Source organism: Aulonocara stuartgranti, assembly GCF_965226115.1.
Source record: "Aulonocara stuartgranti genome assembly, chromosome: 18".
NCBI lineage: Eukaryota > Metazoa > Chordata > Actinopteri > Cichliformes > Cichlidae > Aulonocara > Aulonocara stuartgranti.
In genome coordinates, this window is record NC_138954.1 from 12,014,425 (window position 1) to 12,030,516 (window position 16,092).

The 16,092-nt window shown below is 38.9% G+C and overlaps 1 long non-coding RNA gene across 1 annotated transcript; it reads right to left on the minus strand.

The window, feature by feature from the left end:
* Nucleotides 1–8,743: 8,743 nt before the first annotated feature.
* LOC309693126 lies at nt 8,744–15,006 on the minus strand. Its single transcript, XR_014272581.1, has 4 exons — nt 14,985–15,006; nt 9,836–10,014; nt 9,526–9,754; nt 8,744–9,453 (listed from the first exon to the last, which is right to left on the minus strand). It is a non-coding gene; the product is annotated as an uncharacterized lncRNA (long non-coding RNA).
* Between the last annotated feature and the right edge of the window lie 1,086 nt (nt 15,007–16,092).

Genomic DNA, 16,092 nt, shown 5'->3' on the forward strand with positions numbered 1-16,092 from the left:
CCCCAGCTACAATAACGGCAGAAACGCACAACGGCAATGTCAGAGCGCACAGCCTTGAGACATCAGCAGCGGTGCCTGTAGAGGTAAGAGGACTTTGAAAAATTCATCCGTAGCCTGAATGAGTAACCTGATAGCTGCCTAGGCCATGCTTTGCCTTTCCGCTAAATTTTAATGACTGATATCCAATGAGCATGAGTGGCTTGTCAGGACACTGTTTGGAGAGATGTTATACATTTTTAATGACACACACACACACACACACACACACACACACACACACACACACACACACACACACACACCCCAGTACACTAAACACCAGCTGCAAATGGAGTTAATAAAGAGGTAAGAAGGAGAGAAGGATGATCGTATTTGTCACTAATATAAATGGCTTCATTAATGTGACGTGAAAGAAAAGATCCCACAGTCACAAAGTAATAAGGGCACTGTGCAGGCTTTGTGTTTGTTAAAGCAGCTTAAGCATGCATTTGCATTTTAATGCACTTGAGTATATATAATGAGGTGAAGCGCAGAAATAGTGTTTATTGTTTCTGTTACTACTGAGGTTCACACCTGCAGCTTCTGTTTGAATAGTCTCATTGTACCTAAGCACAATTTTTAAAACAATGGGTTTCAGGAGGACGAGAACTTTATCATATCAAATCTTTTATTCTCAACAAATGCTTCATAATTGCTTTGTGGCAGTTCTGTTCATATAAGTTAAAGGGCTCATTTTTTGTGTAATAATGTGCTTGTTTTAAATTCAAACAAACACAGACTGTGCCACTGCATTGTATCTGATGAGTAAGGTAATTTTCCTCAGAAAATGCAAACCTTTTTAATGCAAATTCTGTTTATACTCTAATTTCTGTTTATGGGAAGAGTAATGCGGCGACTCTCAGACAGAGATTTTGTGGTATTTGCCAAACGCCAATCATATTCCATGAGTCATTCCTTCTGTTTTTGCAGCCTTATAGCCGAGCGGTGGAGACACATGTAGACAGTAATCCTGAGTCAATGTGATTGCACAGCAGACAGGGAGATAAAGTACTCTTAGTAAAAGCCTATTCTTCAAATAAATGTTTACTATTCCAGCAGTGCCGTGAAGGCAAGGCTTTTAGATTGAGCGTGTCTAATAGCTTCAGTGAGCAACACTAATTCCTAAAGAAACCTGCTAGATGGTGCTGTTACACTGTGAAAATAAAGTGAAAATCAACACTGGGTTTTAAAAAGTCATGTCAAGCTCTAAGCTGAAATAAATAAGAATGTGATTAAAATCAGTCAAGTGTTTTTGCACAGGGGTTCCTGGAACTAAAATGAACCGCCTTGCCTTTGAATTTTAATTCTGTCCTCTCTGAAAGCTTGTCATTGTTCAAGGATGTGGGTGCTGGGCAGTAGTGAAATGTGTTTCTGAAAGATACCGAGTGTTTAGAGCAATTAAATCACCTATTAGCAAGTAAATACTATAAAAAACAAAATGGTTGAAACTGAATTCCCGCAGAATAAAAATGAACTTCAGTCGCACAAAAGCAGACGTTTGACTGAAGAGTTTAATTCAATGATTTAGTTCCAGAAATGCATGAAAGGAGTGTTAAAATTATATTCAGGAACATTAAAAAAAAGAAGCAATTTTAGTAAATATCAGAAGTGGGTGGTTATTTAGACATTTGGCAGTTGTGAAGAGTGGATGCTGTTGTTGATGGGCACACTCCACAGTCTGTCTAGCATCTTTTAATTGAAACCACACAATGGCAAATGCTATATTTGTGTGTGTTTTACAAAAATCTGTTTACTAAACATGTTTTTCCAAATGAAGACTGTCAAACTCAGCTGTAAGACTATGGTGGTAACTGCTGTTTGTGATGAATGGTTTTTATAGTTTACATAATCCAATTTATATAAGCAGGTGAAAAGTTAAATGGAAAAATTAACAATCATTGTGGGAATCAGGTGTTTCTGTTATGCTGCGGTGGGGCATTTGATGATTGGAGTCCAGCCTTTTCTTTAAAGGGAAGAGTAATTCCAAAGTTATTCTAAGTGATCATTGCATAATGAAACATCTCTATCCTACTTAAAGTGGGCTCTTACAGGATGGCAATGCCACCATAATTGATGGGTATAAAAATGATGTAATCCATATGCTATGGCCTTTAAAGTCATCACCTCTGTACTCAGTATGAGATCTTGACAGGAGTTAGATTGCAGAGACTATGTTGTGGAAAAATTGAATTTCTGCATGTGACACTACATGAAACAGTTAATCACCACAGTTTTATGATATGTACAACTGTATCCAGTGACTTCTTGCCGTAATGTGTCTTTTAATGTCATTTAATGCATGGTATATTTGTAGAGATAAGATCTAATGATAACTTTTGGTGAAACAGTGAGATCAAGGTGCATTAATAATATTTAAATCTTAGAGCTTTACCTCTTGACTTAATGAATATTTTAGATAAAGCAGTGGTGATCAAGCAAAATTAAACAGGGACTTAAACAGGGACACTCCACTACAGCCTTGTACCCTGTAGTCCTGTGCAGTGTTACCTTTCAGCCAGAAATTGTTTTTTTTCTCCATTGCAATGATTTTGTTAACATCTCCACCTTCTCTATACCAAGGACAATACTGATTTGTTATTGCGCCGCCAATTGGGAGAACTCTCAGACTGGATTATGGCCAATAATGAGCTAAGCCTCCCTCTATAGTTATGAGGGCAATGAAATCCGTTATTCGGGTTATGAAACAAAAAGGAGAAGGGATTAACATTCTCCTGGCAATTGTGGCTATACTATCATTACTTAACTGCACCAGATGAGATGAGATTTGTCTTGCTAGTGATAGTTTTTGATATAAAATTAAAGAGTGGAAAAACGCACCACAGAGAATTTACACAGAAAATATGATATATATGATGGAAATTGGCCATATATATATATATAGCCAATATATATATATATATATATATATATACCTTGTACAGTGGGGCAAAAAAGTATTTAGTCAGCCACCGATTGTGCAAGTTCCCCCACTTAAAATGATGACAGAGGTCAGTAATTTGCACCAGAGGTACACTTCAACTGTGAGAGACAGAATGTGAAAAAAAAAATCCATGAATCCACATGGTAGGATTTGTAAAGAATTTATTCGTAAATTAGGGTGGAAAATAAGTATTTGGTCACCTCAAACAAGGAAAATCTCTGGCTCTCACAGACCTGTAACGTCTTCTGTACGAAGCTTTTCTGTCCCCCACTCGTTACCTGTATGAATGGCACCTGTTTGAACTCATCATCTGTATAAAAGACACCTGTCCACAGCCTCAAACAGTCAGACTCCAAACTCCGCCATGGCCAAGACCAAAGAGCTTTCGAAGGACACCAGGAAAAGTATTGTAGACCTGCACCAGACTGGGAAGAGTGAATCTACAATAGGCAAGCAGCTTGGTGTGAAAAAATCAACTGTGGGAGCAATCATCAGAAAATGGAAGACATACAAGACCACTGATAATCTCCCTCGATCTGGGGCTCCACGCAAGATCTCATCCCATGGGGTCAAAATGATCATGAGAACGGTGAGCAAAGATCCCAGAACCACACGGGGGGACCTGGTGAATGACCTGCAGAGAGCTGGGACCAAAGTAACAAAGGTCACCATCAGTAACACACTACAACGGCAGGGAATCAAATCCCGCAGTGCCAGACGTGTTCCGCTGCTGAAGCCAGTGCATGTCCAGGCCCGTCTGAAGTTTGCCAGAGAGCACATGGATGATACAGCAGAGGATTGGGAGAATGTCATGTGGTCAGATGAAACCAAAGTAGAACTTTTTGGTATAAACTCAACTCGTCGTGTTTGGAGGAAGAAGAATACTGAGTTGCATCCCAAGAACACCATACCTACTGTGAAGCATGGGGGTGGAAACATCATGCTATGGGGCTGTTTTTCTGCCAAGGGGACAGGACGACTGATCCGTGTTAAGGACAGAATGAATGGGGCCATGTATCGTGAGATTTTGAGCCAAAACCTCCTTCCATCAGTGAGAACTTTGAAGATGAAACGAGGCTGGGTCTTCCAACATGACAATGATCCAAAACACACCGCCCGGGCAACAAAGGAGTGGCTCCGTAAGAAGCATTTGAAAGTCCTGGAGTGGCCTAGCCAGTCTCCAGACCTCAACCCCATAGAAAATCTGTGGCGGGAGTTGAAAGTCCGTGTTGCTCGGCGACAGCCCCAAAACATCACTGCTCTCGAGAAGATCTGCATGGAGGAATGGGCCAAAATACCAGCTACTGTGTGTGCAAACCTGGTAAAGACCTATAGTAAACGTTTGACCTCTGTTATTGCCAACAAAGGTTATGTTACAAAGTATTGAGTTGTATTTTTGTTATTGACCAAATACTTATTTTCCTCCCTGATTTACGAATAAATTCTTTACAAATCCTACCATGTGGATTCATGGATTTTTTTTTTCACATTCTGTCTCTCACAGTTGAAGTGTACCTCTGGTGCAAATTACTGACCTCTGTCATCATTTTAGGTGGGGGAACTTGCACAATCGGTGGCTGACTAAATACTTTTTTGCCCCACTGTATGTCAGTATGATTAGAATAAGAACACTAAACCACTGATAAGATGTTTTTAAACAAATAGAAGTAAAACTTATTGTTAATAGTTACATATTAATATTAGTTACATATTTCAAATTTACCTTAACCTCCACTCCAAATGACAGCCCTGAAATGATATACTATTAGTCTGTCACAGTAAATGAAATGTTATGCCAGCTGAAAAAAAGGATAATAACAAAAAGAATTTAAAGAAAATGTTTAGAGAGGAATGTTGGCGAACGTGCTGACAGAAATGTGAGAAGTACTTAAAGCACAAAACATGTCTCATCTTTCACAATGACCTTATTATTACACTGCACAAAAATAATGAATGCAGTGATTGGTGGTTTGAAGCCTCTACTTGTGAGTAGAATGGGTGCAGTCAGTGAAACCCAAGTTCCTGGTTAAATACCAAATTTGGTTAATAAGCTGTATCCCTGGCCAAGGGTGCGTCTTACAAAGAGTAAATAACATTTCAGTTAAATCCTAGAATTTCACTCACCTAAAACATAAACACATATCTCCTATAAAGGTTGGCAGATGGTTGCATTAAACCAAAAAGCACAATCCAGTTTAGTGACTCATATTAGCTGAGGTGATGCCTAGCAAACAATTAAAGGGTTAAGCATCCGCCTCGTGGGTATATCTCTTGTTCTGAATATTCTCTTATTCCTCGACTGGCACACAAAGCAAAATAAAGGAGGCAGGACTGTACTGAGAGCCTAGAGTGTCCGGTGTGACTGGGTGGTAATGGCAAATGGTTTACATGGCTTGAGGCTCAGACAGAAGGGCCCATTACCAGAATTTTGCTTAAGGGCTAGTGAGGTGAGTATGAGCTCTGTTTGAGTTGATGGCATGCTATAATGTTACTGTGTGAATATAAACATCTAAAGTGCCTCGAGTTGCATCCTGAGCTAAAGTCTGTGTAACACTTGTGATTTTAACTGTTACTCTCCCACATATGCACTTGTTTGCAATGTCACTGTGTTTGCACTTTGCAAGTTCTTGGTAACTGGTCATTTTTGCCTCATTTTGTGTTATTTTTATTTGTCATGTAAATTATAAGGTCATAAGGTGAAGAATGGATTGGATACCGCGTTCCCCTTTAGGTCGTTACCATGCTTAGTGGGTCTCATTGGCTTATTCTGTCATTGTCCACTTGGGTCTCAATTAGAGATGAAGATTGTGTTATTGTAAGGATGATTGTTCTCATCCATGCAGCCTCTTCGCATAATTATTTCCCTGTGGTATGTGCCTCAAGAGAAGAAAAACATTGCTTTTAGCATCAACATAATGGATGTGTTCAAGACAACAGATGTTCATTTGAAGTCATGTCAGATGTCACACCACAGAACGATTTATAGTGCTATGTAAAGTAATCATTTCATTTTCTCTTTTTGTCGGAATGTAAAGCAAAGAGCAGGACTGAACAATAAATCTGTGTCACATTCACTGCCGATGGGGGAAAACTGCAATGAAAGAAGAATTTAAAGCAATCCTTTATGTTTTTTATTCTTCCATTACAATAGAGTAATGATGATGGTATCTATTTCACGTGCTAGTAATCTATTTTTTGTGAATATTGAAATTATTCTTGACATTATGTTACAAATAGAATTCCATACTACAATATCTGTCAGAGAAATCATAATTATGTGTTTCCCTAAAAGGTTTTTGGCTTTTAGTAATCAGTTGAAATCTCATTCCCACTTCAAAATAATCTGCCAGGAAACTGTTCTTGCATGGCCAGTGAGTTGTCAAATGAGCCAAGTTCATGTTTTTGTGTGTCTCTGTCGTTTGCTAGACCCGTCCATATCCAAGCAAGCATTAACCTTCTGGACTGAAAACTGAAGCCAGAGCAGAAGTGCTGAAAGATTAGTTTTTGGAATTACAGCTCAAGGCTGGCATCAATAGTAATTCAGTGTCCACAGACTGCCATATTAAAATGTACAACTTTAGAGTGGGAATAAACATGTTTATAGCATGGTGTAAAAAAAAAAAAAGAAGAAGCTTTTGGCAGGTGGTGCCAGTGCAGGTATCTGAAGTCTTGTCTTCTAGGCTTAACAATGAAGACACTGAACTTGAACTCTTCACCATTTATGTGATGCTGGTACATTTTGAAGTAGTTTTAATTTTGTTTTCTGACCAACACAATTGTTTGTTGTGCTCTTAATTGTACAAGTGAAACTATAATATCTGTGTTTAGACATTGGACCAATACAACATATGAATACACTTTGTTAACCAAGCTCTGTAGCATCAGCTGTCCACTTTCTGTATGGTGATTATGTTATTACTGTAAGATCAGAGGTACAAGGTATAATGTTAAACCAATATGTAGATGATATCAGGTTTCTCACTCACTGTTGATAAAAAGATGTCTATTTTTTAAATGTATGGAATGTCTATAATTGTGATATCTGTTCTGTTGTGGTTTTAACTGGAAGTCACCAAGACACAAAAAAAATCTCAAAAAGAACAAAAAATGAAAATAACAAATATGGTCAATATATTACTAATAAAAGCTTCAAAATTTATGTTCACAAACCAGTGGATGACATTTTATTGGCTACATCTGCAATTTGTATACAGTGCCTATAATATACTGCCATTTTTTGCTATTTTCTATTTGCCCTCTTAACGACGTGTTTCGAAGAATGTATTGTTCAGTTAGCTCTGTCAGTTTTTAAGTCAATTTCATCATCTCTGTTGTAGTAAATTTGTGATCCAAGCTTGCTGGGGTAAAACAGGTCACATCTTCAGTGCCAAATACCAAAAAACACTTTTTAAATGTTTAAATAAATATAAATCAAAGGAATAAGCTCTTACATCAATCAAAAATACATTCTCCTATAGCACTGTCTGCAGTAAACAGCATGGCAATGTCTCTACCAAAATGCAAGTTTGGAAGTCTTTTAAATTGATTAATAACCCCTAAAACACAAACCATTCAATATCAGTTTTACTAAAAAAAAACAAATTATTTTGAAAGGCACCATTTATGATGCACTCCCATCAGTAATAAGTGAAATTTCTGTTTAATGTATTTAAAAATATCACAGCAAACACATCAGTGTATGACATCAAAAGCAGAGCTCTGTGTATCAGTTCCAACTGAGCTTTCTAGACGGCTGTGTTGTTTTGGGCAAAAGGCAAAAGCCTTTTATTCATTCAAATAGTGATACTGCCATGTAAATGCTTCAGATAACAGGAATTCATAGGAGGAGAGGAGCACCCAGGCACACAAACAGACTTAAATCTTGGCCCTCAGCAAAACCACTTGATTAAGCTGTTTTAGTGCCCTTTAATCACTGGGTACTAAATATCTGACTCATAATGCATCAGTTATATCAGAAGATAAAACAGCTCTCGCTACGATCTGGCATTGATATTTAAAAAAGTAATCGAACAAATGGAATGATGATGTGGATGTGCAAGGGAATAAATGATACAAAAAGCTTAGATACTTGATGACAAATGTAAGAGTATTGACGTTATGTGAATTATTAAATCGCTTATGACACATTTTTAATCTTTTGAGTTGAATGATGTTGGATTCATTCAGATGTACGTACTGTATTGATGCTGTCCTAAAAACGCAAGCATAAAATGCCCAGAAATGACTAAGCCAAGTTACAAAACCCGTTGTATTCATAGTGATTACAAATACTTGAAAACCTGAATAAATGAGTGAAAACAACAAATGCAGATGCTTCCACAGAGGTGCACTGAATATTAACATTATGCAATCAACTTCCAGTAATTTTATTGAGTAATTTTATTTATAGACATGCTGAATTTGTATCAAGACAAGAAGAGGAAAAGATCCAAACAGGGGTGGGACTCACAAAATAACAATTCTGATAGGCTGGCCACAACAATGACTAGATCATGACAATCATCTACCGCTGTGTGACCCAAAACTATGTGGCATACACCAAAAGAAGAGTACAAGGAGAAGATTTTTTGTAGTTGTAGCAACCACTGTGCATGTGGTTTTTGTCCATTTGCTTGGTAACTGCAAATCAACACGAAATTGCTCTTCGTGGTTGTCTTTATTTTTCGATTAAACATCTCCATTCGGATCAGGGTGGTGCCTTTCAAGATATCAGAGGCCCACTGTGCCGCTCTGAATGGTCTGATAAGTATGAACGCATAAGTACTTATTAAACACCTATCTGAGATTTTGGACTGCTGTGTGAACCACAACTCTACTGCTGTGACCAAAATACCAAATACACCCAGAGATATGTGGAATCGATACCAAGGTACAGGAGCAAAGGGAACAAAGGAGAAAAACCACAAAGTCTCTACTAACAGTCGTTATTTGAAACCATGACCACCAATTCTAATGAGCTTGAAAGTCAGTATTTGGTAAGATCATTTGAACCCTCTTAGACAAGCTTTCTTGCAATTTCTTTATAAGTAGTCTTCTGGAATATTTTTCCAGGTTTCTTGAAGGACATTCAAAGCTTCTCTGGATGTTGGGATTTTGTTCTGCCATTATGGGTCATCAGAGTCTAATCGCCAAATACATTAATGTCCGATTTTTTTAAGGACACACTGTACTCCCTGAGATATACCAAGTTTTCAGCAATAGCTGTTTGGGAATTACTTTGTTGCCACATAAATGCTATTTTGTCTGTCAGACTGATTCAACAAAAGAAGTGTCACAAACAAGGATGCAGTGGACTCAAGAGCAGACTCAATTGCTCGAACTATGTACAATTTATTGAAAGGAAAAGGGACTTAAACAAGACTGGGTCTAACAGAAATCATTCGCAGGAACTGAGGGAGGCCCGAGGGCAGAGAAACGGACGTTGAACACAAGGAGAACATGGGCAGGAACTTCTGCAAACACAGGAGAAGGGAAACAATTAAAGGGCAGAGGTGAGTGGTACTAGTGGAGAATCTTGTGCTTACTTGAAAACACCGGCTATTAGGCGGGGAAGGGGTTGCCGTGGGAGCATCCCAGGGATGGTTGAGAGTGTGGGGAAGCTGGTCCAGGTTCCAAGGTGTCCAGGGAAGTTGAAGTACGGGCTGGAGGGCAGGCTGAGGAGAAGGTGAGTGTATGGTCCTAGGGTTCTAGGCAGACTGGAGAACAGGATGGAAACAGAACCAGCGCTGCTGATGAGTACGACGGGTGATGAATCTGGAGAACACAGGAGATGGAGAACACATTAACCCACGATCCAGGCACACAGAGTCCGAGCACAGAGGAGTCCAAGTTTACCACGGGTGGTAGCAGGATGAACTGGCGAGGAGTGGCAGGCAGTGCTGGCTTAAAAACCCTCTAGATGGAGCCCCCGAAATTGGAAGCAGGTGATGAGCTGGCCAACTCCACCCCAGGGGATGGACAACAGGAACCTGGACCACACCCGACCAGACACTCCCACAGCATATGACAAGAAGCTGGAATAAATTATGTGTTTTGTGACAACCTGCTGATAAGAAAGGACCAAAAGGTAGTTCATCCATTTCATTCTTGAATGATTCATAGGTCAGTGTTAAGAGGTGTAACAAACAAACACCATTCCTCTAAAAATAAGACATGACAGGAGTGAAGATGAGTGGAAAAAGCAGCCAGTGTCCAAAGGAAAACTTTGAAAGACCTTCAGAAAGACTCTAGAATTGTTGTTTAAGGAGTTTAAGATTAAGTTCCCATTCCTCCAGAGAGGCCAGGCACAACAAAATGCACTGATCCGTCTTTAGAACTAGTAGCTCAAAATGTGCTATAATTATGATTTTGATAGTAATTTCAGAGGGATTTGCCTTATTTACCAAGTAGTTTAGGTTTGTTACAAACACACACACACACACACACACACACACACACACACACACACACACACACACACACACACACACACACACACACACACACACACAAAAACCCATGCATAAGGTTATTTATTATTCTGAGCAGAATAACGACCTGTCTTTGGCCACATTTTTACTCCATATCACCGCTGACCCTTTTTGGCCTTGGTGGCTTTTTGGACCTGAATCTACTCTTTACTTCCTGACAGATGGTCAAGTGCTACCAGTCATGTCCTAGTCTGTGGGGGGCACCAGCTGTATGTACAGACTGAGCACATGCAGAATACCCTCAATGTACCTTTTCTTCAACATTCACACCATATTTATTTGCAAATAATGTCAAGTCTTACATTGGTCAACAATATGAAAACCAAATTTACCAGTTATAGTACTTGTCAAAGGCCAAGCTGGCAGTGCTCCACCTGAACAGTTTGCATAACATTGCAGTACAGCATAAGCAATGTGGTCAAAAATATTGCAATGTACGACATAGCAGTACAAACTGTGAGTGTTTATCTAAGAAACCAATTCATGCTCTTAAGGAATAATACGCCTTGCGTGAACAGTTGGAAATGATCAACTCTTTATTGGGAACCAAGGAAAATTCTTCCCTGGTGTCATTTGGAAATGAGGCCCAACAGTATATTAATAGTTTGGGGGACAACAGCAGTGATAGAGACAGAAGGTTAACAGCTATTGGCCAGTTACACTCCTGGGATGCAGAATGACCAATTACTTTGATTAATAGGGGTCTAATTAAATCGCCTCTCTCCCAGCCATTGCCAGTAATGTTTTCAGTGTGATAAAACTGTAAGTAGATATTACTTGTTCTTTCTCGTATTTTTATTACTCCTATGTTGTCCATGTTTGTGAATCTGTGCTGTGGGCTGATTGCCAGTGCTTCTCATAAGACATTATTATTCTTTGCATTCAGACTGATGGGAGTGTGCTTGTGTATTTCTGCGTGTGCATGGGGTTGTTTGTGCCATGTTCCCTCATCTATCAGTAGGCTGCCCTTCTCCGATGACCACTGAAGCTCCATTAGTACCCACAGTCCTGATTGATGTTGCACAGTACTGTGTCGGAAGGCTAGGAGTGTTTTTCTGAACCAGCGACATGCTTATTACAACACCTTTCCACCGCAGAAAATGGAAATTGCTATGCTGATGTCGTGAGGCTCAGATTTGAAATGATGGTGAAATCGACAAATGCCTCAAATGACTTGCTTTTATATATAATATATAGAGAGATATTTTAAATATGACTGCTTAGGCAATGGACTACTTTAGGAATTCATTAAACAACAACTTCTTTCATGCACAATGGCTCTGGACTGTGTCTGGTAAACTGTACAAGCTCCCTTAATTCAGGTGATTCAGGTGAGAGCAGCCAAGTGGTTACAACCTGTCAATATCTGCTTGTTTGGAAGGATTTAAGTAGTTGTTTTGGGGGTTGTGTCAGAGAAAGTCCAGCCCTCTGATGGATCATTTTATGAGCTGTCTGAGACATCATAAAACTGGATAGCTTCTCTCTTCTTTTTTCCCCCTATGAAATGAAACCAAGTAACCTGAAACCCTCCTGATCTGACAGAACCAAACAGCTGTGTTTAACATCCTTGATCAAATAAAGATGACATAGTTGGCTATTATAATGAAATGCCGTGAAAGGCAAAAATGGTTTGTTTATGAGATCAATTGCTGATGAGGTTTCACTGATAAAAACATACTTTTTCCATGTTTTCTTTCACCTGCTCTTCTGGGTGTTTTCACTCTCTCAAGTCTTGTCTGTGTCAGCAAAACGGCATGTCTAGAAAAGTGAATGCTTCAGTTATGTCGCTACGTCTCAACATGGCCTTTGAATTCTTGTCTGCATTTTTTAGTGGAAAGCAATGACACCATGAGTACAAGGGCCAGCTGCCAAAATATCCATGCCGCGAGACAATGAGGGAGATGGGGGGCTCTGTAGCCTGCTGATGAGTACACAGTCTCTTTGATTTTCCATTTGAAACAGAGATGTGGTACTTGTAGCCCGCTGGACTGTCAAAATGAAGCCTAGCAGAATCACTCAAGTTTAGATTAATTTGTGCTAACTTTGCTTTTCTTCCTTCCACAGTGGCTCTCTGTTGTCATTATCAAGGTCATAAATGAGTCATTGGTAGGAAATGAAAATAGTTATCTTGTTGTTTTCCGTATGTAACTGAAAAGTTTTTAATTCGTGTTTAAGGATTAGTTGCCTAAAGTGTAGGTTGTTGTTGATGATTCAAATTATCTTTGAAATTAGTTTTCTATACAGAGATGTAGGAAATATGAGGGAGAGCTGATGACATGCAGTAAAGGCTGAGTCAGATTGAAACTGACAGCCTCAACCAGCAGAGCTTCCCACGCACAAATTATTTTTTTATTGTTAAATTCGTGCTGTTTGGCAGATGGTGTACATTTTTTCCATCATTTTTTTTTGCCAGCAGTTTATGCATACCATTGCCTTATGTACAATGACATGTGACAAAGTGCAATGATTGCTTTGCTGCATATTGAATGTACCATTTTAGTATTCCAATGCTGCATGTTATTACACCCGTTTCCACACATTAACCTTTTCCAAGCTCTTTCCTTACTGTTGTGCTCATATCTGCCTAGACTATGATTAATATGCCTTTATTCTCATGTGATAAAATCTTGCCAGTCTCCCTGCCTGCCTACCGACAACTCCAGTCACCTTATTATTTTCAAAAGGTTGTATGGTCACTGAGTTTAGATTATTCCATTCCCTACTCTACATCTTATGCCCCACATGTCCCTTCCTCATTCAAATCAGTTTTGTCTCCAGGAATTGGAATATAGAAATAGGTTTAAGCTTTTGTGCGGATGTGTTTCACTACTGTATAACCATTTCATCAACTTCCCACTAGAAAAGCTTGTGTGAGTTCCCTTGGTTTGGCTGTGTTTTCTCAGCTAGTCCTTTGTGGCAAAAAGTGTGCATTCTGACTCAAAGAGGGAAATGGGCCAAACACCACAGTATTGAAAAGAGAAAATAAGGATGTCATGAACCTCAGTATTTTTTTCCTAGCATAAGATTGTGCATATATACATAATCCCAGAGGATTTTTGTCCTGTTTGTTTGGGTTTTATGTGCTTGGGTTTGTGCACGCAGATCCTTTAAATAACATCTCTAGGATTTCTCTCTGTTCTTAAATGAAAGCAAATCCAGTAAAAAGAGTTAACTCAATAAAGCCTTATCTTGTTTATCAATATTTTTTTAGCTTTCTATCCTGATTTGTTACTCTCAGCTCCAAGTCCAGCTAGTGTGAAGCACTATAGCGATCCAGGAGTATTCCAAGAGTGTAGCATTTGGTCTGCGTAGGATGTTGTATTTTGTATTTAGAAAATTAAAGGAAAGCTCTATGCCCTTCCCATCTCTGCCTTCCTGCTCTCAAACAATAACCTCTGCACATATATTTAGTGTTGCTGAGAGCTGTTTTAGGGACACATTGGCACATGTGATGGAATCAGTTAACACTCACGCATACGTGTTGGATCATTGCTTGATCTAGACCATTCCTGAACTTTTGGGGGTTATCTCTGCCGGCTCAATTATCATTGCAATCAGTAACATTTTGAAAACTAACCAGGCAGGCTAATATTGCCTCAAGTAGCATAAGCTTTGCTAACTGCCTGTGACTAAGTATAATGACATGAAATGGGGTGATTACTCTAAAATGATCAACTTTTCCATTTTGGTGTTGACTGCAAGCTGCAACTGCACTTCCTGAAATCTCTCATAATACACAATTTGATTGGTCAGTGCCTGTTCTGGAACATTTGACTGGCTGGTGCTTGTACTACAGAAAATCATCTTTCTCAGCTCTTCACTGCAAATGTGAATGCTAATGACTGCTAATGTGAATCCTGTTTTATATCGTTTTCAGTGGCCACAATCAAATTACATTTTGACTGCTGAGCTGTCAATGTTTAGGTGATGATCTCAGCTCTCAATTCTGCCTGAACAGACAACTAATCAGGTTCATATTGTATAAAAGACTTTTTGATGCCACCAAACTCTGTGTAGCAAAAACTGTATAGTTATTATTACCTAATGCTGCATTTATACAGTTTTTACAGCTTAACAGAGACCACTCCACAATGTTTTGCTATGTTATACAGCTGTCAGTATACAGTCTGTCAAAACTGTGCAGTGAGATACAAACAAATACACAACAATGATGTAAGTGCTTTTAACAGTCAGAATCATATGACTCAAAACTGGTGGTATAAAACTAACTGGACAGTGAGAGACATGTCAATCAACTGCTGTTTGTACGCTTCCATGCAGCCCTGAAGCTGCAGTCATACTTAACCTGTAGAATTGCCAAAAGCAGCAGTAATGGAAAATTGAATGGAAAGGTTAAAAATAGGGTTTAAAGTCTGATTTGTCCACTGTAGGAACCTTAAGTGTTGGTGTAGCAGTGCAGCAGGTGGAAAAGACTCACTTAGAAATAAGTTACACAATAATTCTGTTATGGCAACAGTAGATTGTTCTTTGTCTACAGGTTGGGATCAGCTGACCTGTGTTACTCTGAGGTTTACTGGTCTTTATAGATTTATCCAACCGCATGTAGTCTGAGGTATCATATCTGCCTGCCGCCCCTATCCAGTATAAAGACAGAATGAAGGTGCAGTTTACAAACTAAATCACATGATCATCTTAAATTAAAATTTATGACCAATACTGAGACAAAAGGGTTGATCGGCTGTCTATTTCATGTGAGCATTGGATCAGAACAGCAAAGGATTGGTTTGGCTCTTAAATGGAACGAGCTAGATCTGCACATTGCTAATGAACTGCACAGACTGCCTACACCGGTCCAACACAGTCAGTTACTGTAAACTGTACCATAATATTGTAAACAGACCAGTTCAGCCTCTACTGAACTATCAAGTATTCTCATACAAATGTTGAATAAAACAAGACTTCATAATATTAAATATTAAATATAATATATTCTTCTTTAAGACATAATGTTCAGATCCAATTTCAGATTAAATAAATCTACAATTAATAAGAACATTTCATTTAAGCTCTAAGTTTCCAATTTTCCAGATTTCACTTGCTGCACAGACCTTAGATTTGAAAATAGCCTGTCATCTATCTCCCCCATCCTCTCCTTCTTACATCTTCCTCCATTTCTGAGAGTGAAGTTATCACACTTTACCGTTTCCACCCCCCCCCCCCCCCCCCCCAACCCCCACCCCCAGGACATATAGCAACTGTAGCATTAGCCAGCAGACAGATTGCATGTTTGTGTGCCAAACAATGTACTGCATGTGTTGGCAGTTTGAAAAGCTGTATTTGAAATTAAATGCCACAAAGTGTATGTCTGTTAATGCTCGCTCTAGTTCTCTAATGCATGCTTGATGGTGAAGATGACAAAAATATAGATCATAATATTAAAAGATCATTCAGTCATTTGGGTTTAAATTTAATGCCTAGAAAAGTTTTTCTGTAAATATTGGTGTAGATGTTTTTAAGACCTGCTTTTTGTTCGGTAGTAACCAAAGAGAAGATTGATAATAAATTCCATGGAAAATGGTTCTACAGTAAGTAAGACTGGATGCTCGGACAAGGCTTTTATGCCAATATGTCATTACAAAACAAGAATAAATGACACATCTC